This window comes from Salvelinus alpinus, chromosome 14 (genome assembly GCF_045679555.1).
Source record: "Salvelinus alpinus chromosome 14, SLU_Salpinus.1, whole genome shotgun sequence".
NCBI classification, from domain to species: domain Eukaryota; kingdom Metazoa; phylum Chordata; class Actinopteri; order Salmoniformes; family Salmonidae; genus Salvelinus; species Salvelinus alpinus.
This window is the reverse complement of record NC_092099.1, coordinates 22,095,837-22,118,202: the sequence shown is the minus strand read 5'-3', so window position 1 is coordinate 22,118,202 and position 22,366 is coordinate 22,095,837. Positions and strand designations below refer to the sequence as shown.

The following is a 22,366-nucleotide window of genomic DNA, read 5'->3' as shown; positions in this document are numbered from 1 at the left end:
GCGTCATGTTTCGGAGAACGCATGACTTCACCTTTGCATCTCCTGAGCCCATTGGGGAGTTGCAGCGATGAGACAAGATCGAAAAAGGGGGTAAAATACAAATAAAAAATAAGAACATTAAATTAAAAGTTTACCCTAATCATCTATGGCAAAGATACTTATGTTTCCCTTTTAATCTGTGTCTGGTGTTAACTATATAGTTACTGGCCAGCTAGGTTTTCAGCCAGCATGGAACAAAAGGGGGAGGGTCATTCAAAACTCAGACGCAGTTGTCACGTCAACACATCTGTCAGTGCTGCTGTGAACCACATCAGAAGGATCATTCAATGTTGTTTGAGTTGATTTGTGTATTACCAAATTAGCTTGAGATGGATTTTCCTGCAGCCCTACATCCAAGTTTCTTGACATAGGCGTTTCAAAGAGCTGTCAGTCAAGGCGACCTCATGAATATAAGCTTCCTGCCCACTAAGCCTGTCTTTTCAAACTTCCTGGTAGTTAGCTATGAAGAAAAAGTACTGTTCAGAATGACTGTTCGGGATCTTTAACACATCACAGTTGTAACCTTTCATATTTGGCCTTCTTTGGCAACCAAATGAAATTCTCTCTCCATAATTTCGGATGTGATGAACAGTTGCAAGATATCCCACCAAGCAAAATGTAGTTGAAAAAATGATTGTGCCCAACTTCCAGTCTGTTTGGTTTTGGTTGAAAGTTGAAAATATTTATTTTTCAGGTTGTTGTTTCAACAACTTGAAAACAACTTAATTTCAATGTACTTGCAGCCTATACACATGACGCAATATTTAAAATTGCTATATGTACAATTTTATTAACAATCATTCAACCCCAGTATTTACAAACAGTATTTCTTTACAACACTTAAGTGCTAAATGTCTTTATTCCACTACTGAAGAAGCATTTCTCAAATCATCATACTTAGTTATTATTTCAAATATCCAGCGTGACAAAAGATAAAAATGTTATTATTCCATGCCTCACCATTAAGTTAATTATTGCCAATACATATTAACAAAGAGGTTTCTATTCGGTTTTGATATTTCCATTTCATGTAGCATTTAGTAATCATCATTATTTATGCAACCAACTGAGAATGTTTTTGTACAATTATATTGTATGCTATTCTTACTCTTTTAATCAATGTCATCATATTGCAAAAAAAAATGGACCCAATGAACTGACCAATCAACCGAATCTTGCAAAACCTATTTACAAATATGTGTAAAAGCAACACATATCTTTGTCCATCTAAGTATGAAAAACAGTATAAATTCAGTATGTACACAACATGACCAAAAGTATGTGGACACCTGCTCGTCGAACATCTCATTACAAAATCATGGACATTAACTCTTCTGGGAAGGCTTTCCACTAGATATTGGAACATTGCTGCAGGGACTTGATTCCATTCAGCCACAAGAGCATTAGTGAGGTCGGGCACTGATGTTGGGCGATTAGGCTTGGCTCGCAGTTGGCATTCAATTCATACCTAAGGTGTTTGATGGGTTTGAGGTCAGGGCTCTGTGCAGGTCAGTCAAGTTCTTCCACACCGATTTCGACAAACCATTTCTGTATGGACCTCGCTTTGTGCATGGGGGCATTGTCATGCTGAAATATGAAAGGGCCTTCCCCAAACTGTTGCCACAAAGTTGGAAGCATAACTAGAATGTCATTGTATTCTGTAGCGTTAAGATTTCCCTTCACTGGAACTAAGGGGCCTAGCCCGAACCATGAAAAACAGCCCCAGACCATTATTCCTCCTCCACCAAACTTTACAGTTAGCACCATGCATTGGGGCAGGTAGTGTTCTCCTGGCATCCGCCAAACACAGATTTGTCTGTTGGACTGGCAGATGGTAAAGAATGATTCATCACTCCAGAGAAGGCATTTCCATTGCTCCAGAGTATAATAGCGGTGAGCTTTACACCACTCCAGCCAACGCTTGGCATTGCGCATGGTGATCTTAGGCTTGTGTGCGGCTGCTCGGCCACGGAAACCCATTTCATGAAGCTCCCAACAAACAGTTATTGTGCTGACATTACTTCCAGAGGCAGTTTGGAACTCGGTACTGAGTGTTGCAACCGAGGACAGACAATTTTTATGCGCTACGTGCTTTAGCACTCGCCGGTCCCACTCTGTGAGCTTGTGTGGCCTACCACTTCGCGGCTGAGCCGTTGTTGCTCCTAGACGTTTCCACTTCACAATAACAGCACTTACAGTTGACTGGGGCAACTCTAGTAGGGGAGAAATTTGACGTTGAAATCCCTGAGCTCCTCAGCAACGGTTGTGGAAGAAATAGACGAATCCACTAATTTGAAGGGGTGTCCACATACTTTTGTATATATAGTCTATCTTCCACTATGTCAAAACTGTGCATGGTAATTAAATTTAGTATCACTTTTCTACTAATCCAGTGCATTTTTGTTGAAAATTAGGTCAAAGTGTTCAACTACTGAAAACTGAAACAAACAAATTAATCAAACAAAGACAAATAGATTAATCCCACTTTTCCAGCCTGCTGAAGGCGTGTGGTGTTGGCTTGGTAAACAGCGCCCCCGGCTCTACCAGGGGCATGCTTCGAGGTGGTCACGTTTTGTGGCCTTGCCGTTCCATTTCTTGACTGCCCCTGCAACACAAACACAAACAGTTATATTAAATCAAACTCTCAAAGTAATGGATATGGAGCATCTGCTGTATGGCCTCGGTTACACCCAGCACTTAAATGCGACTTCTGTCTTCCAAACACTCCAAGCTGCATTAGGTCTGGATGCACGAAAGTCACATTGTACTCGCATTAAGTTCAGATCTACCAGGGAGGGAATTGTGTTCGGAATTTGACATAGTCTGGATGCAATCAGGCCACCAAATATGCATATGTAAAGAGTAAAGCAATGTAAAGAGATGGGGTGAATGACTGGGGAAAAGTACATTCTACACAAATTACTTTTATAATAGCAAAGAACAAATGTGTGTGCCTGAAGGGAAATACGTTCATACAGCGAGCTAACACATGAATATCGGTGGACAATTTGTGCTAATGTAAATGAACATAGATAATGTAATGTAACATATTCCCTTTTGCTGACGTGATGAACCTCTAAGGGGATATAAATATTTACCACCATATTTACCAACCATGTGTGACCTCTCACCTCTCGGGGTGTAGAAGTGTTCTTCCTAACCAGTCCCACAACAGCTCTCAGACTGAGCTCCACCCTCAGAGGAGAGGAAGGCTGGGGAGAAATGGAGGGATGGAAGGATGAATGGATCAATCGTTCAACAAGTCAGCAAAAAAAAAGATTGCGTTGATAAGCTTAAATGTCCATCTCCCACCCATGGAGAGACCTACAGTATATACTGTATATTACCCTCCAAACAGCATGGCTCGTCAGCTGATATATCTGTAACGGGTGAGCGAATCATCACTGGTTCATAAACACACAGGACAGGAACATAGAGCCTTGTTAATACACCACTACTATACCATGCCTTTGTAACTGCCCGTGGGAAGATGATTTAAGTTGTAATGATTTGAATTAAATATAAAACTTCAGTCTCACAGACAACATTTTATTCATGAATGTAGTGTATAACGAGGTATTACAGGGTTATGGGTTTGAGTATAATACCGCTATCTCTTACCTATCCAGCTCTGGCACAGCGACTGCAGCCCCTGGACGCGCGCACGCACGCACGCACACACACAGTCAACAACATTGTCATAAATACACATATATCATCACAACAGTAAAGACGTTGTTGTACACTCACCTGTATAAGTAGTGGCCTCTCCCTGTGCTCTGCCAGATAGCCCAGAAGAACCCTCAAAACATGATTCTGGGAATGAATTTGAAGACTTCAGCTAAAACAGAGCCGTTTTCAAATCCAACAATGATGGATGACTAGATTCATAGTACAGAATGAATGACTGATTGCCCAGTTCACCAACTCACCTCATACTTGTATTGGACCAGGAGCATTTTATTGGTGATGACAAACTGGGCTTTTTTGTTCTTCAACACCAGGTTCTCCATGATCCTGGACCCCTGTCAGGCCTAGAGGAAAAAGAAGACTTACAGTACGAAAGAAAGAGATGGGACAAAGACACAGACACTGACACTTTTTTCTAACCTCTAGCTATCTCCCTTTCCTTTACATGTTTACAGCCTGCACCAGCTCAGTGAGCACACTCTCCAGCCAGCACTCCGGACGGTCTCCAGCAGCTTTCAGCACACCCTCTGCCACACCATGTCTGAGTGTGTGCAGGAGGAGAAGCTAAGGGCCAGCATCTTAAACACTAACCGTGCAGAAAGAGACAAACAATTACAGTTTATAACTCTTCTGATGAATGGAAAAGTGTTGTGGTTGACAATCATCAATGCAGGAGGAACACGTAATGTTTTAACTTCTTATGGCTGAAGGGGCAGTATTGAGTAGCTTGGATGAAAGGTGCCCATATCAAACGGCCTGCTCCTCAGTCATAGTTGTTAATATTTGCATATTATTATTAGTATTGGATAGAAAACACTCTAAAGTTTCTAAAACTGTTTGAATTATGTCTGTGAGATTAACAGAACTCATATTGGCAGGCAAAATCCTGAGTTGAAATCAAAACAGGAAGTCAGAAATCTGAACTTATGTGTTCACCAGAGTCCCTAAAGAAATCCCCTTGACATATGAATGATTGTGCACTGCCTAGGGGTTCCACTAGATGTCAACCATCAATAGAAATTATAATGAGACTTCTATGATGTTGTGGGAGAGAATGAGAGCAGAATCAGTCAGGTGTCCATCAAGCAGCCATTTTCTGATCATGCTTTTTCCTCGTGGAGTCACTTACGTTCCATGGCTCACAAAGACAAGAAGGAATACTCCGGTTGGAACTTTATTGAAGCTATATGTTAAAAACATCCTAATGATTGATTGTGTACTTAGTTTGAAATGTTTCTTAGACTGGTAATATCACTTTTTGAAGTTTTTGTCCGATATAACGCTGACCAGAATTAGCGTTTGGATATGTAAACCAGACGCGCTAACAACCAGACGCGCTTTGACATACATAACGGATTTTTTCGAACAAAACAAACATTTATTGTGGACTTGGGATTCCTGGTGTGCTTTCTGATGTAGATCATCAAAGGTAAGGGAATATTTATCTTGTATTTTCGTGTTTATGTTGACGCCATCTTTGCAGCTGTGGTATTTTACTTTTGAGCGCCGTTGTCACGTTCTGACCTTTATTTTCCTTTGTTTTGTCTTTAGTTAGTTTGGTCAGGGCGTGAGTTGGGGTGGGCAGTCTATGTTATGTGTTTCTATGTTTAGGTTTGTCAATTGGCCTGATATGGTTCTCAATCAGAGACAGGTGTTTTGCATTGTCTCTGATTGGGAACCATATTTAGGTTGCCTGTTTTCACTGTTGGTTTGTGGGTGTTTGTCTTCCGTGTCAGTGTTTGTGCCACACGGGACTGTGGTTCGGTTAGATTCTCTTTGTTATTTTGTTTTGTGTAGTGTTCAGTTTTTTTATAATAAAACATGGACACTTACCACTCTGCGTTTTGGTCCGATCCCTGCTACACCTCCTCTTCAGACGAAGAGGAGGAAATCAGCCGTTACAGCCGTCTCAGATTATAGCGTGCGTTGCTTTTTCCGTAATTAAAAAAAGAAATCTGACACAGCGGTTGCATTAAGGAGAGGTATATCTATAATTCCATGTGTATAACTTGTATTATCATCTATATTTATGATGAGTATTTCGTTGAAACGATGTGGCTATGCAAAGTCACTTGATGTTTTTGCAACTAGTGAATATAGTCGCCTCAATGTAAACTCAGATTTTTTTATATAAATATACATTTAATCAAACAAAACATGCATGTATTGTGTAACATGAAGTCCTATGAGTGTCAGCTGATGAAAATAATCGAAGGTTAGTGATTCATTTTATCTCTATTCTGTTTTTTGTGAAGCTACCTTTAGCTGGAAAAAATGGCTGTGATTATTGTGGTTTTGTGGTGACCTAACATAATCCCCCCCTTAAAATTGTTTAATGGGATTTATAGTGAAGACATGTAATTTAACTGTAAAAATGTGTTACCTTTTAGTGTGCCATGAACACAACCAGTCAATATTTTCATGTGATTGTCAAACAAATCACTTCAAAAAGAAGGTTACCATCTCACGTTCATCCAAAATAATTCCAGCATCCGAACAGTGCACTGTGCACCCGCCAACTTTTTTTCAATTCGCAAGTGGCTGAAACTATCTCACGGGAAAAAGCATCCAAGCGATCGAAACAGCTCCCCTCAGTCTTACTATACAGTGTCAAGAAAAAGTATGTGACCCCTTTGGAAATACCTGGATTTCTGCATAAATTGGTCATAAAATTTGATCTGATCTTCATCTAGGTCACCACAACAGACAAACACAGTCTACTTAAACTAATAACACACAAACAATTATACATTTTCATGTCTATATTTAGAACACACCGTGTAAACATTCACAATGCAAAGTGGAAAAAGTATGTGAACCCTTGGATTTAATAACTGGTTGACCCTCCTTTGGCAGCAATAACCTCAACCAAACGTTTTCTGTAGTTGCGAATCAGACCTGCACAACGTTCAGGAGGAATTTTGGACCATTCCTTATTACAAAACTGTTTCAGTTCAGTAATATTCTTGGGATGTCTGGTGTGAACTGCCCTCTTGAAGTCATACCACAGCATCTCAATCAGGTTGCCACGTTCTGTTTTGTTTTGTCTTTTGTTTTAGTATGGTCAGGGCGTGAGTTGGGTGGGTTGTCTATGTTAGTTTTTCTATGATTTTCTATTTCTGTGTTTGGCCTGATATGGTTCTCAATCAGAGGCAGCTGTCAATCGTTGTCCCTGATTGGGAACCATATTTAGGTAGCCTGTTTTCTGTTGGGTTTTGTGGGTGGTTATTTTCAGTCTTTGTGTGTCTGCACCAGATAGAACTGTTTCGGTTTTCACTTTGTTGTTTTGAAGTGTTCACTTTCATTAAATAAGATGAACACTTACCACGCTGCACCTTGGTCCTCCGATCCTTCTCGCTTCTCCTCGTCAGAAGAGGAGGACGACAGCCGTTACAGAAACACCCACCAAAACCGGACCAAGCAGCGTGGTAAAGGACAGCAGCAGCAGCAGCAGCGGCAAAGAACACAGGACTCCTGGACATGGGAGGAGATTTTAAACGGAGAAGGACCCTGGGCACAGGCTGAGGAATATCGCCGCCCAAAAGCAGAGCTGGAGGCAGCAAAAGCTGAGCGGCGGCGATATGAGGAGGCAGCACGGCAGCGCGACAGGTACGAGAGGCAGCCCCCCCCAAAATTGTAGCAGCACGTTACTAGTCAGGCACCGTGTTATGTGGTTAAGCGCACGGTGTCGCCAGTACGTGCCCATAGCCCGGTGCGCTATAGGGCAGCCCCCCGAAAGTGTCATGCGAGTGTGGGCATCCAGCCAGGGCGTATGGTGCCTGCTCAGCGTGTCTGGTCTCTGGTACGCCGTTTCGGTCCAGGGTATCCTGCGCCGGCTCTGCGTGCTGTGTCTCCGGGGCGCTGGGAGGGTGCAGTGTGTCCTATGCCTGCGCTCCGCTCGTGCCGGGCAAATGTGGGAGTGGAGCCTAAGGGAGAGGTGCGCGTAGTAGGCACTAGATCTCCAGTGCTTACCCACAGCCCGGTTCAACCTGTGCCTGCACTCTGGAGGGTCCGGGCTAGAGTAGTTATCCAGCCTTGGTGAGTGGTGCCAAGGCTGTGCACCAGAGCTCCAGTGCTCCCCCACAGCCCGGTCCTTCAGGTGCCTCTTCTTAACACCAAGCCTCCTGTAGGTCTCCCCAGCCTGGTGGGTCCTGTGGCAGCCCCACGCACCAGGCTGTCTCTCCGTCTCCTCCCTACAGGTGCGCCTGTCTGTCCAGCGCCGCCTGAGCCGCCCGTCTGTCCAGCGCCGCCTGAGCCGCCCGTCTGTCCAGCGCCGCCTGAGCCGCCCGTCTGTCCAGCGCCGCCTGAGCCGCCCGTCTGTCCAGCGCCGCGTGAGCCGCCCGTCTGTCCAGCGCCGCGTGAGCCGCCCGTCTGTCCTGAGCCGTCAGAGCCGCCCGTCTGTCCTGAGCCGTCAGAGCCGCCCGTCAGTCAGGAGCCGCCCGCCAGTCAGGAGCCGCCAGAGCCGCCCGCCAGTCAGGAGCCGCCAGAGCCGCCCGCCAGTCAGGAGCCGCCAGAGCCGCCCCTCAGTCCGGAGCCGCCCCTCAGTCCGGAGCCGCCCCTCAGTCCGGAGCCGCCCCTCAGTCCGGAGCCGCCCCTCAGTCCGGAGCTGCCCCCGGTCAACAGCCCTTCACCCCTCACTGCAACTTACCCAAGCCCCCCCCCATTTCTCCTTCACCAAAATCCAGATAGCTGATGTTCTGAAAGAGCTGCAAAATCTGGACCCCTACAAATCAGCAGGTCTAGACAATCTGGACCCTCTCTTCCTAAAATTATCAGCCGAAATTGTTGCAACCCATATTACTAGCTTGTTCAACCTCTCTTTCGTATCGTCTTCAAAGAGGGAGACACACAAAGAGGGAGACACTCTAGACCCAAACTGCTACAGACCTATATCTATCCTACCCTGCCTTTTTAAGGTCTACGAAAGCCAAGTTAACAAACAGATCACTGACCATTTCGAATCCCACCGTACCTTCTCAATGCAATCTGGTTTTCCGAGCTGGTCATGGGTGCCCCTCAGCCACGCTCAAGGTCCTAAACGATATCATACAATACTGTGCAGCTGTATTCATCGACCTGGCCAAGGCTTTCAACTCTGTCAATCACCACATTCTTATCGGCAGAATCAACAGCCTTGGTTTCTCAAATGACTGCCTCGCCTGGTTCACCAACTACTTCTCTGACAGAGTTCAGTGTGTCAAATCGGAGGGCCTGTTGTCCGGACCTCTGGCGGTCTCTATGGGGGTGCCACAGGGTTCAATTCTCGGGACTCTTTTCTCTGTATACATCAATGATGTCGCTCTTGCTGCTGGTGATTCTCTGATCCACCTCTATGCAGACAACACCATTCTGTATACTTCTGGCCCTTCTTTGGACACTGTGTTAACTAACCTCTAGATGAGCTTCAATGCCATACAACTCTCCTTCCGTGGCCTCCAACTGCTCTTAAATGCAAGTAAAACTAAATGCGTGCTCTTCAACCGATCGCTGCCCACACCTGCCTGCCCGTCCAGCATCACTACTCTGGACGGTTCTGACTTAGAATATGTGGACAACTACAAATACCTAGGTGTCTGGCTAGACTAAAAACTCTCCTTTCAGACTCACATTAAGCATCTCCAATCCAAAATTAAATCTAGAATCGGCTTCCTATTTCGCAACAAAGCATCCTTCACTCATGCTGACAAACATACCCTAGTAAAACTGACTATCCTACTGATCCTGGACTTCGGTGATGTCATTTACAAAATAGCCTCCAACACTCTACTCAGTAAATTGGATGCAGTCTATCACAGTGCCATCCGTTTTGTCACCAAAGCCCCATATACTACCCACCACTGCGACCTGTATGCTCTCGTTGGCTGGCCCTCGCTTCATATCCGTCGCCAAACCCTCTGGCTCCAGGTCATCTATACGATGTTGCTAGGTAAAGCCCCACCTTATCTCAGCTCACTGGTCACCATAGCAGCACCCACCCGCAGCACGCGCTCCAGCAGGTATATTTCACTGGTCACCCCCAAAGCCAATTCCTCCTTCGGCCGCCTTTCCTTCCAGTTCTCTGCAGCCAATGACTGGAACGAACTGCAAAAATCACTGGAGCTAGAGACTCATAACTCCCTCTCTAGCTTTAAGCACCAGCTGTCAGAGCAGCTCACAGATCACTGCACCTGTACATAGCCGATCTGTAAATAGCCCATCCAACTATCTCATCACCATATTTTTATTTATTTTGCTCCTTTGTACCCCAGTACCGCTACTTGCACACTCATCTTCTGCACATCTATCACCCCGGTGTTTAATTTGCCATATGGCCTATTTGCCACATTTTGCCACTATGGCCTATTTATTGCCTCACCCCCCTTATCCTACCTCATTTGCATACACTGTATATAGACTTTCTCTATTGTATTATTGACTGTATGTATGTTTATTCCATGTGTAACTCTGTGTTATTGTTTGTGTCGCACTGCTTTGCTTTATCTTGGCCAGGTCGCAGTTGTAAATGAGAACTTGTTCTCAACTAGCCTACCTGGTTAAATAAAGGTGAAATAAATGTAAAAAATGTAAAAAGGAAGTATGTTTTGAAGTGTCTGTTCTATATCTGAGAGATATAAGAAAGGAAAAAAAAATCCCGGTGGAATTCCCTGTATATCTACATGGAAATGCCCTATTCACTTACATACATCTTTCAGCCCAGTACCGGGTTACCTTCGATTGAAGCTCGTGACAGTTGTGGGGGTCGTAGAGCAAAACGATCATCGTGTTTATTGAGAGGTCGTATTAGCATGTAGCTCAAACGGTTTGGCAATACAGATGTTTTCGTTGGAAGACCGATTTTCAGGATGTCTCCTGGTCTGACAAACAGTGCAGTAGCTCTGCTACCTTCTACCGCAGATGCAGAAGGCCAATATCAGCAGATGTGGTGAATTGACACGCAGCCCATACAAAAACGGATATCTCTAGTTTAAACAGACAGATTTTGATGGGGATTTTTTATTATTATTTATTAATTATGCCTCGGGCGGAGCATGAGGGGGCCTCGATTGGATTAAATGTTTTAACATGTATTCTCAGTTTATGAGGCCCCTTGATGGCCTGAGGCAATTGCCTCTTCTGCCTAATGGTAAATCCGCCCGTGAACACAGGCCTTCCCCAGTGCATGGGCAACAAAAGTCAGGTCTCGTAACAACACAGTGTATTGACAGTGAGTGACACACATAATAACATGCATGTTCGATGTAGACAGTTATAGTTAAAACAGCCATAAATAGGACCAATTCCTGTCTAAGCCGGGGGGAGGGGGGAGATATATGGAAGAAGAAGGTCATACCAAGGATCATTTTGCTATTTGATTTTGAATGTTAAGACCCCTTGAAGTATAAAAAAAATGCTGAAAAAAATATTTGATGAAAAAAAAAAACGCTATTATCCCATACAAACGCATTGAATAACAGATTCACTACATGGAACATCAGATAGTACCAAAAAATAAATCTAAAGGAAGTTTGTTCTGAAGTGTCAATTCTATGTCTGAGAGATATAAGAAAGATCAGGAAACATTTGTAAGAATGAACCCTTTTTATATGTATTTAACCCCTTGTTTTTGTCACTAAACAGTCTCCATATAAACTTCCATACATTTTTTCAATTGGTACTGAGGGACCTTCAGAGGAGTCTTGTGAGACCTGTAGGCATCTTAGAGCAAAACCAACATGTACATGTTCGTGAGAGTCTCACCTTAGCCCCAACTGTTCGGATGCTACAGACAGAAGGTGGCAGTACCGACTTCCGACGAGTCCCAAGAGGCTTGTGGGTGTCGTAGAGAACACTATCAAAACGAGAGTCTAATCTTTCCATAGAGGGGTCATGTAGTGAAAATCGTTCAGACGCGACAGACGATTTACACCCCAAAACTATATTTTGGTATTTGTTTCATTAGTTTCTCTTTTGTGTCTGGAAGTAGTTAGCACGTTAGCCAGCCAGCTTGGGTGCTTGATACCGTTGTGAGGTCAGAATGCTCGGATCAACCCTACTCCTCGGCCAGAGCGTCCAGTGTACGCTACTGAGAGCGAAACGCTCTGAATTTACAAACCGACAACGCTCTGGATTTGCGCAGTCTGGCACTCCAGATTGAATTTACGAACACACCCGAAATCGTAAAATGTCTAGCTAGTCACTTGTTATGCTAGCAAGATGTTGCATAGCAACAGCATCAACTCCCGATAGACAGGCAAAGCGCTAGTATGCTCAACTGAAAGGATACCGTTAGTTCACAGTATACCCAAATGAACTGATAGTATATAGTATGTAGTATATACTCATTAAGTATGTAGTATACAGTATGTTAGTATGGGTATTCCAACACAGTTCGTGTAACATTACCCAGAGTAGCTACCGTTAACTAGTGTTAACTTTAGCTGCAAAGTAGGCTGATGGGAGGAGTGAAAGGAGGACAGGCTTATTGTAAAGGCTGGAATGGAATAAACTGAACAGTATCAAACCCATCAAACATATGGAAACCATGTTTGACTCAGCTCCATTAATTCCATTCCAGCAATTACAATCTGTCTATCCTCCTATAGCTCCACCCACCAGCCTCCACTGGTTAGCTTGCTCGCGCACCAGCAGGAAGTACATTTGGCCAACTCATTGTCCTCATCCCCCCCTTCTTAGTGACATATTAATGCCCCTCGATCACAAGCTATGATAGCTAGTTAGATAGCTAATCAACCCATACAGCAAGCTAGGTAGTTAGCTATGCTTTCCCTCCTTGTAATGTGAGCTAGCTACCTAGCTAGCTAGCTAGAATTTGCAGGTATCCAGAGTAGCTAATGTTAGCCTAGAGCAGGGTTTCCCAAAGTCAGTCCTGGGACCCACCCTGGGTGCATGTTTTGGTTTTTGCCTTAGCACTACACAGCTGATTCAAATAATCAAAGCTTGATGATGAGTTGGTTATTTGAATCAGATGTGTAGTGCTAGGGCAAATTCAAAATGTGCACCCAGGACCGACTTTGGGACAGTCCAGCATTTTGTCCATTTGTCCCGTGTCCCGCAACCAAACCATCACGTCCTGTATTTTATCAACAAATTCAAACACTACCAATTTAGAAAAGTAGGTTGATTTGTCCCGTATTTCAGTCAGACTTTCCAACCTGTCTCTTGCAGTCACGTTGCACTTATGTGGTCGCCTAAGCCTAATGGTGATGTTAAACACTTCTCCAATCTTTGAAATCTGATATTCTGCGCAGCACAAGACGATATGTAGGCCAATGTCAAATGCCTATTGTCAACAAATATTTCTCAAATTCCAGCTAAACTTAGTTAACCCTCCTAACTCCGCTACACAGCTGTGCTAGCGGGAGACAGGTAGACCGTGTCCTTGGCCCCCGCCTGTAGTGCATGGTTATTTCCGGTACACGACAAGTGGGAGGCTGGGGCGACACTGTGTGCTAGCTAGATAACAAGCTAGCACACAGTGTCGCAAGCTAGCTAGTTAGCACATGGTGTCACCTCAGCCTTCCAGCTGCTGTGCTAGCGGGGGGCAACATGTAGACAGTGTTCTTGGCTCCCACTGGTGGGGCACTGTTTTCTCAGGTACACAGCAGGCAGGAGTGACACAGTGTCCTAGCTAACTAGCAAGCTTGAACACAGTGTCGCTCCAACTACCGCCTGCTGTACTAGCAGGAGGCAGGGGCGACAAGTAGACAGTGTCCTTCGCCCCCGCCTGTCAGGAACTGTTTTCCCGCAGTTCTGTTAACAATGGTGAGAGCAGTTGTTCGGAAGGCGAGAGTGAAAAAAAACTCAGACAATATTTTTGTCATGCAAGAACTCCCTAAATTGCGGCCTGCAGTTATACACTATTGGACTGCAGGGGGTTTAGTGCTGCCAGAGCACACCGGAATGTTGCTCCCTTACTTCTCACAATGGGGATTTTTCAGTAAAGTTAGATTAAAGCTGAATCAATGTCTTGGAAGATCACATAAGGATTCATTAGTATTCTACATAACAGAATCAAATGTAATAGCATAGTATAACATTACTGTTAAACCAAAAAAACACCTAATTTCTTAGGATGGTTAGATGAATAGTCCCTAAAAATGATAATGCGGCCAAAACTCAACAGCGCACGCCACTAGGCAAAATGTGCTTTGATTTAAACAAAATACAGGAAGACTATATGGTTTGTTAACACATCTGCTCTAATTTGCTCCAGAAACAGTATTTCAAGAAGCTCTAAATGCATATTCCCATGAATCTGATTGAGAACAAATGGCATGCAGAAGCAGTTTGGACATTTCACTGGCAAAACATGAAGATTTATCAATCACGATTGACAGTGATGATGTCATGGCCTATTTTGAAATGAGGTATTCCTAACTTGGTATTTGAGGGTATTAAAAATATAAAATCTTCTTGAGACAAAAGGCAGACTTTACAATTGTATGCATATTCTGCAATGATATTCAGTATCTGTCGGTACAACTTTGAGAAATGACGTTATTTACATTTGTATTGCTCTCCGGCACCTACATTTGCACTACACCATGTTTTTATTCATGTAGGCTACACTGTCCAGCGAATGTCCCGCAAAATCATCCTGTTGTCCCGCATTTGGGTATTTTAAATGTGGTCACCCTAATCTAGAGAAAATAATAGTTTGTAACCTGAACAGATTACAAACTACAAAATGTTTAGAAAATTATTCTGACAAATTTTTTTAATTACAGCCGCCACTCTTGCTTGTCCTGAAAGTCATTGCTGTGTGGCTTCTGTGTGGTCGTGAGAGGAGCAAATGGCGAAAATAACGTATTTTGTCCCCCTAGCATTTACTCAGTATGTCATAGAAGCAAATGGCAGTTAAGATGCTTAATTGTTAAATTGTTAAATTGTGCACCCATAAGATTACAGGCCATTTTCAGTCATATTCGGCCTATGTCACAACATTTGACAAGCTAAATTTGATCAAATTATAGGCTAAGCAATATATTATTATTTTTGTGGATCTCATGTTTTCAATGAGATTAGCAAGCTAACGGTCAGGCTGAACTTCGACAAAATTTGGACCAAAACGGACTTGGCCCAATTTGGGATGACTATTTTTGGGAGTAATAACGTTATAGGGTAAGCAATATATTATTATTTTTGTGGATATCATGTTTTCAATGACTACAGCAAGCTAGCCGTCAGGCTGATCTTCGACTAAATTTGCAGCAAAACGGACATAGCCCAATTTGGACTGACTATTTTTGGGCGACAGACCTGGTATCACCCAGAATTCGATGTGGCAGAAGTCTGTGAGTTGTTGTGATTCTGGAAGGCTAGATAGCTTCCAACAATGTGGGGAATCGTAAGTGACTAGTTTTAGCTAGTTTCATCTTGTTCTTGAAACCATGTCTTGTTTTGAGGTGTTTAGACTGATTTCATGTCAATGCTAATATGCCCAAACATTTGCAGTATACACAGTGTACAGTATTTAAGAGACAACAAGTGCTAATTGTACAAATGTATTTATGTTTTCAATAAACATTGGAGAGGAAATATAGTTTACATGTTGTCAACAATCTAAGCCAACCCCGTCTGTTTTGACCTACAGTTGCGCACAAGTAGGTTTTGTTGCTAAACAACCAACCCATCTATATTCACATCTAATGGACATTGTGTTCAGCTTTTGGCAGAATCTCCATCAAAGTGTCTATCTCATTCAGGGAACATGTAAATGACTGGTAATATTTTGAGACACTTCCAATAAAAGGTGAATCCTGACCTATCTGGGAAATTGATTTGTTGTTGGTTTTGGATTAAGCTGAAGGGAAAATGTGTAATGTAAACCCATACTCAACAAGGTTGGATCACTTGCACATTCTGATCAAACAATGAAATGACTGTATGATATCTAATACACATACCTGTGTGAGGTAGATCTTCGTGGTGGCTATTGCAGTGAGTCAGACAAGGATGGTACTGGTAGCACAGTTTTTTTGCCCAAAGGAAGGGCTTTTATTTTCATGTGAAGAATAAATAGGCACCAAACTTCTTTAGCCTACACTCTTGCTACCTAGAACCTAAAAGGGTTCTTCGGCTGTCCCCATAGGAAAACACGTTGAAGAAACCCTTCCCCAGAGGGTTCTACATGGAACTCAAAAGAGTTCTACCTTCAACCAAAAAGGGTTCCCCTATGGGGACAACTGAAGAACCTTTTTTTCTAAGAGTGTACAATATTTACAAAATAACAAACAGGAGCAAATTAACAGCTCAAGACTTTACCCAGAATCAATTATGCCTATTGTTGAACAGCACCTACAGTATGGACCAGCCACTCACCTGTCTGGCCAGGACAGAATGACAGGGTTTCAAAACTCTTTACCCATAATGCAATCCACCAGGGAACATTCCATTATACATCAATTATCAATTATAAACATCATCAGGCCATAAAGATACATTTATTACAATGCACACACACCACAATAAAGGTGCTAAACCATGTTTAAACATAAATAGAACAGGGATACTGCTGGAAAGGCACAGAGATTTGCTCCATGACATAGTGGTCTATTTCAAAACCACTTTTATTCCTGAAGATCACCATGGTAGCTCTGCCTGAGGAGGTAGCCTAACTTCTAGTCAGATTTAGAGGAAGTTTAATTTCCTCTGCAGGACTATGTAGGCCTATCTCTTTAAAGATATTTTTCAATAGTGGATTCTTTACTTCAGATTATGGTACGAAAGTAACTGTATGGTATAAGCATTACATGTAATGCTTGATGGAATTGATGTATTATGCTGGTCCTAAAATCTCAGACTTGTGCATTCAAGACATCTGGGAACCAGCTTCGACTGGGAAAAATATTTTTGAGCACTTATCCAACTCAATTCCAACTTGGGAACTTGGGCCTTTTTCTAGAGCTCCGACTTTCCGACCTGAAATCACTGATGAGTTCTCAGTTGTCTGAGTTCATCAGTTCCTAAGTTTCTGCTTGAGGGCATGGAGAGGTGTGTGCCTCTGTCCAATGAGGTCCAATTTTGACCCTTTGTGCGTGTGTGTGAGTGTGAACTGTGTGGTCTGTAAGTCAGCAGACAAGAATGTGTCAGTGAGACCTATTATACTGAACATAAATATAAACGCAACATTCAACAATTTCAACAATTTTGCAAAGTTACAGTTCATATAAGGAAATTCTTTAGGCGCTAATCTATGGATTTCACATGACTGGGCAGGGGTGCAACCAACGGTGGGCCTGGGAGGGCATATGCCCACCCACTGGGGAGCACAAGGTGCACCTGTGTAATGATCATGTTGTTTAATCAGCTTCTTGCATTTATATTTTTGTTCAGTATATATGTAAAAATGGACAGTTGCAAAGCATGCTGAGTATTATTCTAATGAGCTCTGACCCGAAAAAGGCCAATAATAATACCCAGTGTGCTTTGCAGTTCATTTTGTTATGTTCATTTTCGCATATACATTTTGGTCTTTAATTTATTTATTATTTATGTATTTTTGCATCAAATACTAACATACACATACGAACAACAACTTACAGACGCACACAAACAACTGCATCTCCTCTGTCCAGACCCACATGCTCACGCCTCCATCCCTAGTGCCTTCATTATTGTGTACCTCATGAAGACTGTTTATTTGTCTAAATCTAAAATACTATTTAATGCTTACTCAAGAGAACTGGGTATTCAACAAGTATGCTACGGTGACTTACAACCAAATTGTATGAACAGTGTAGTACAGTTCAGTGTGTCTCAGGTGTAGAAACACACAAGTGCAGAGAACTGTAGCTACAGATTGTTACACCAGATAATGAGGATTTACACAAAGATTTTTGCAGACATCTTCTCTATTTCATGTCGTCTCTCATTGATCGAGACAGGTGGGTTTCCACCCTAAAGTGCTGCATGTCATGATGACAGAGACCTGCCTCGATCAGTGAGTGAGAAGACTTGAAATAAACACGATGTCGGCGCACATACACTACATGATCAAAAGTATGTGGACACCTGCTTGTTGAACATCTCATTCCAAATTTATGGGCATTAATATGGAGTTGATCCCACCCAAAGGGGTTTGATGGGGTTGAGCTCAGGGCTCTGTGCAGGCCAGTCAAGTTCTTCCACACCGATCTCGACAAACCATTAATGCGTAAGTACAATTACTTTGATCCAGTTTTTCAAAAGTACTGACTAAATTGTTGCTCGTGGTTGTTCTAAATGATCCTCTAATTACACAAGTTGCTTTTATTTACTTTAGTGAACATAGTCAATGTAGCTAGCAAGCTAGCTAGCTAGAGTTTCTGCTAGCTAGTAGCTTCTTGACTTCATAAATCTTAGTACAATAGCCAGTGGTGTATAGTTGAGGCCATATGCAACCAAAATCTACTTTATTTCTCATTATTTCAATTCACAAGATAGAATGAACGCACTCGTCAGCCATCGAGTACTGAACCTCAGAGATTCTTGAGCTTGGACGCTGCCATTGGACGTGATGCAACGTGAGCTCAACACAGGCAGTATAGCAGCTTTCATTGACTTCAAAGGAATAATTTCCTCAATGGCTGATGGCAATGGTGGATGCCCAATGGCTATAGTGTAGCAGGGCCATTTTACAGATGAAATTTTGCAAAATGGGGAAAAAGTAATTGTGAGCATGTTCTGTAAAAGAGACCTCCATCTGCTGTTCTGTATTAAGACCTCCATCTACTGCTTCTCTTTACACAACATCACCCCAAATACCTCAAATACAGCTTGAGCATTCCTGCAGTTATTTCAGTTCCAACTTTACTAAAGGAAGCAGAATTTAACCATATCCCTGGAGTAAAAACTTATTCGTCAGCAGACAGGTAGAACTTTCAACACAGTGAAAAAGAAAAGTAAAAAAGTAACAAGATTCATATAGATTCAGGGACTAAGCTAAAAAATATTTTTATTTAACTAGGCAAGTCAGTTAAGAACAAATTGTTATTTTCAATGACGACCTACCGGGGAACAGTGGTTCAACTGCCTTGTTCAGGGGAAGAACGACAGATTTTTACTTTGTCAGCTCGGGGATTCAAGCCAGCAACCTTTTGGTTACTGGCCCAACGTGCTAACCACTAGGCTACCTGCCGCCCCTAGAGAGAAAGACAGAAGCAAATGTCGAGCAAAAAAGCCTAAAGGGATTCTATCTTTTACAATTACTTTATACACAAATGGGACTACAAAGGCTTCATGCTGCAATTAAGATTACATCACAACTCCAAAGTCATGAATATCTGATTATAGTTCCAGGGTAAAACATAAGGTAGGTTATTAAGGATCAAGATGCAAGAGAGTAACCTATCTTTAAAACATTCAGTAGACTGTTATCCAGTGCAATATCATATAACGCTGAACTAAATACATTAAAGAAGATTTGGATCTAACAGTGGGTCTAGTGTTCCAACCATTCTCTAGAAGCGTAACTTCAAAGACTGGGAAAAAGAAGATCATAGACCTTGGCCCCAATTAAATTAGTGGAATTGATAGTGGTTCAGTTTTAGTCAGAATGTTTACACTGTAAGGTGTTAACCATGATAAAACTCACACCCTGCAAGTTGATCATTGACTAATACAGACATTCTGTATAACATGTGTCGTAACATTGACCCAGTTGTACACAGCAAATTCCCCAGTATTAAGACATTACAATCTATTTCATAAGGCCTTTTTTTGGGGGTTTACACACAAAAAATACTGGGTTGCTTGTATGACCCAACTGCTGGGTTGCAGGCATTGGGTCACTTATTTCTAGAAAAAAAAATGTAAGGTTGGTTAGTTGATGCTGGGTTATTGAGATACAGCGGGTCAGATCAAAAGACTGGAACTTGGCTTAGTAGGGATGTGGCTTTCAGTAAGTTATATGTGGCCACCCGTGAGACTAAATGTCATTCTAGTTCATCTGTTCTGTTAAATTGTTATCACGTTAGAATAGAACATTGACACTTTTGTAGCTTTAAGGAAGCATATGCGTTTCTTAAGTCTATGCAAACTATAATGGGATAGTAACCACTTTGATGCAATATGTAAATAATGATGTTGATAGTTTTATTTTAGAATATGTCATTTGAAATAATATTAAAAGAAAAATGCTACATGGAATTGTAAGAACTTAACATGCCTTATAACGGCGCCGAAGGAGATGGCCGCTGTTTTATGATCCTGTAACAAATTGTGCTATTGTAAACGTTTTTTTGCATTATTTGTAACTTATTTTGTATATAATGTTTCTGCCACCGTGTCTTATGACCAAAAAGAGCTTCTAGATATCAGGTGTTGTGTCTTTGGCATCATTAAAGTGAAGACTGTTATTTTATCAAATCAATTCTCTGTAATTATTATTACGTTGTCACGTTCCTGACCTGTTTTCTGTTAGTTTTGTATGTGTTAGTTGGTCAGGACGTGAGTTTGGGTGGGCAGTCTATGTTTTCTGTTTCTATGTTGGTGAATGGGTACCTAATATGGTTCTCAATTAGAGGCAGGTGGTTTTCATCTCCTCTGATTGAGAATCATATTAAGGTAGGTAGTTTCACAGTGTTTGTTTGTGGGTGGTTGTCTCCTGTGTCTGTGTCTATGTTTGCACCATACGGGACTGTTTCGTTCGTTCATCGTTTTGTTTGTAGTAAGTACTTGTTCGTTCGTTCTTCGTGTTTCATGTAAGTTCGTGGTCCAAGTCTGTCTACATTCGGTTTGTTATTTTGTTTAGTTGTCAAGTATAGTTCGTTTTGTCTTGTTCAATAAATTCATTATGTCTTATTCCAACGCTGCATTTTGGTTCAATCCATGCTCCTCCTCTTTCGGATGAAGAGGAGGAGGAACGCCTTTACAGAACCACCCACCAATCCAGAACCAAGCAGCGGAAATTCGAGCAGCGGCCAAGAGATCAGGACTCATGGACTTGGGAGGAAGTATTAGAGGGAAAAGGACACTGGGCGCACATTGGGGAATATCGCCGCGCTCGTGAGGAGATGGAGGCAGCGAGAGCCCAACAGCGGTGGTATGAGGAGGCAGCAAGGAGACGTGGCTGGAAGCCCGAGAAGAAACCCCAAAAATTTCTTGGGGGGAGGCTAAGAGGTAGTGGGCCAAGGGCAGGTAGGAGACCTGCGCCCACTTCCCAGGCTTACCGTGGAGAGCGGGAGTACGGGCAGACACCGTGTTACGCAGTAGAGCGCACGGTGTCTCCTGTACGTGTGCATAGCCCGGTGCGGGTTATTCCACCTCCCCGCACTGGTAGGGCTAGATTGGGCATTGAGCCAGGTGTCATGAGGCCGGCTCAACGCGTCTGGTCTCCAGTGCGTCTCCTCGGGCCGGCTTACATGGCACCAGCCTTACGCATGGTGTCCCCGGTTCGCCTACATAGCCCGGTGCGGGTTATTCCACCTCCCCGCACTGGTCGGGCGACGGGGAGTATTCAACCAGGTAAGGTTGGGCAGGCTCGGTGCTCAAGGGAGCCAGTACGCCTGCACGGTCCGGTATTTCCGGCGCTACCTCCCCGCCCCAGCCCAGTACCACCAGTGCCTACACCACGCACCAGGCTTCCAGTGCGTCTTCAGAGCCCTGTTCCTCCTCCACGTACTCTTCCTATGGTGCGTGTCTCCAGCCCAGTGCCTCCAGTTCCGGCACCACGCACTAAGCCACCTGTGCGTCTCCAGAGTCCTGTACACACTGTTCCTTCTCCCCGCACTCGCCCTGAGGTGCGTGCCCTTAGCCCGGTACCACCAGTGCCGGTACCACGCACCAGGCCTATAGTGCGCTTTGAGAGGTCAGTGTGCCCTGTCCCTGCTCCCCGCACTAGCCTGAAAGTGCGTGTCCTTAGCCCGGTGCCTCCAGTTCCGGCACCACGCACCAGGTCTACAGTGCGCCTTATCCGGCCAGAGCCATCCGTCTCCACAGTGCCATCTGAGCCATCCGTCTCCATAGCGCCATCTGAGCCATCCGTCTCCCCAGCGCCATCTGAGCCATCCGTCTCCCCAGCGCCATCTGAGCCATCCGTCTCCCCAGCGCCATCTGAGCCATCCGTCTCCCCAGCGCCATCTGAGCCATCCGTCTGCCCAGTGCCGTCTGAGCCATCCGTCTGTCCCGAGCCATTAGAGCCGCCCGTCTGTTCCGAGCCGTCAGAGCCGTTCGTCAGTCAGGAGCCGCTAGAGCCGTTCTTCAGTCAGGATCTGCCAGAGCCGCCAACCAGACAGGATCTGCCAGAGCCGCCAACCAGACAGGATCTGCCAGAGCCGCCAACCAGACAGGATCTGCCAGAGCCGCCAACCAGACAGGATCTGCCAGAGCCGCCAACCAGACAGGATCTGCCAGAGCCGCCAACCAGACAGGATCTGCCAGAGCCGCCAGCCAGACAGGATCTGCCAGAGCCGCTAGTGAGCCATGAGCGTCCAGAGCCGTTAGTGAGCCATGAGCAGCCAGAACCGTCAGCGAGCCATGAGCAGCCAGAGCCGTCAGCGAGCCATGAGCGTCCAGAGCCGTCAGCCTGCCATGAGCGTCCAGAGCCGTCAGCCTGCCATGAGCGTCCGGAGCCGTCATTCATCCAGAACTGCCTCTCAGTCCAGAGCTGTCTCTCTGTCCGGAGCTGCCCTTCAGTCCGGAGTTGCCCCTCTATCCT

The 22,366-nt window shown here is 43.9% G+C and overlaps 1 long non-coding RNA gene across 1 annotated transcript; it reads right to left on the bottom strand.

Moving 5' to 3' along the window:
- Nucleotides 1-802: 802 nt before the first annotated feature.
- Nucleotides 803-3,296, bottom strand: LOC139538182 (uncharacterized). Its single transcript, XR_011667686.1, has 2 exons — nucleotides 3,171-3,296; nucleotides 803-2,644 (listed from the first exon to the last, which is right to left on the bottom strand). It is a non-coding gene; the product is annotated as an uncharacterized lncRNA (long non-coding RNA).
- Between the last annotated feature and the right edge of the window lie 19,070 nt (nucleotides 3,297-22,366).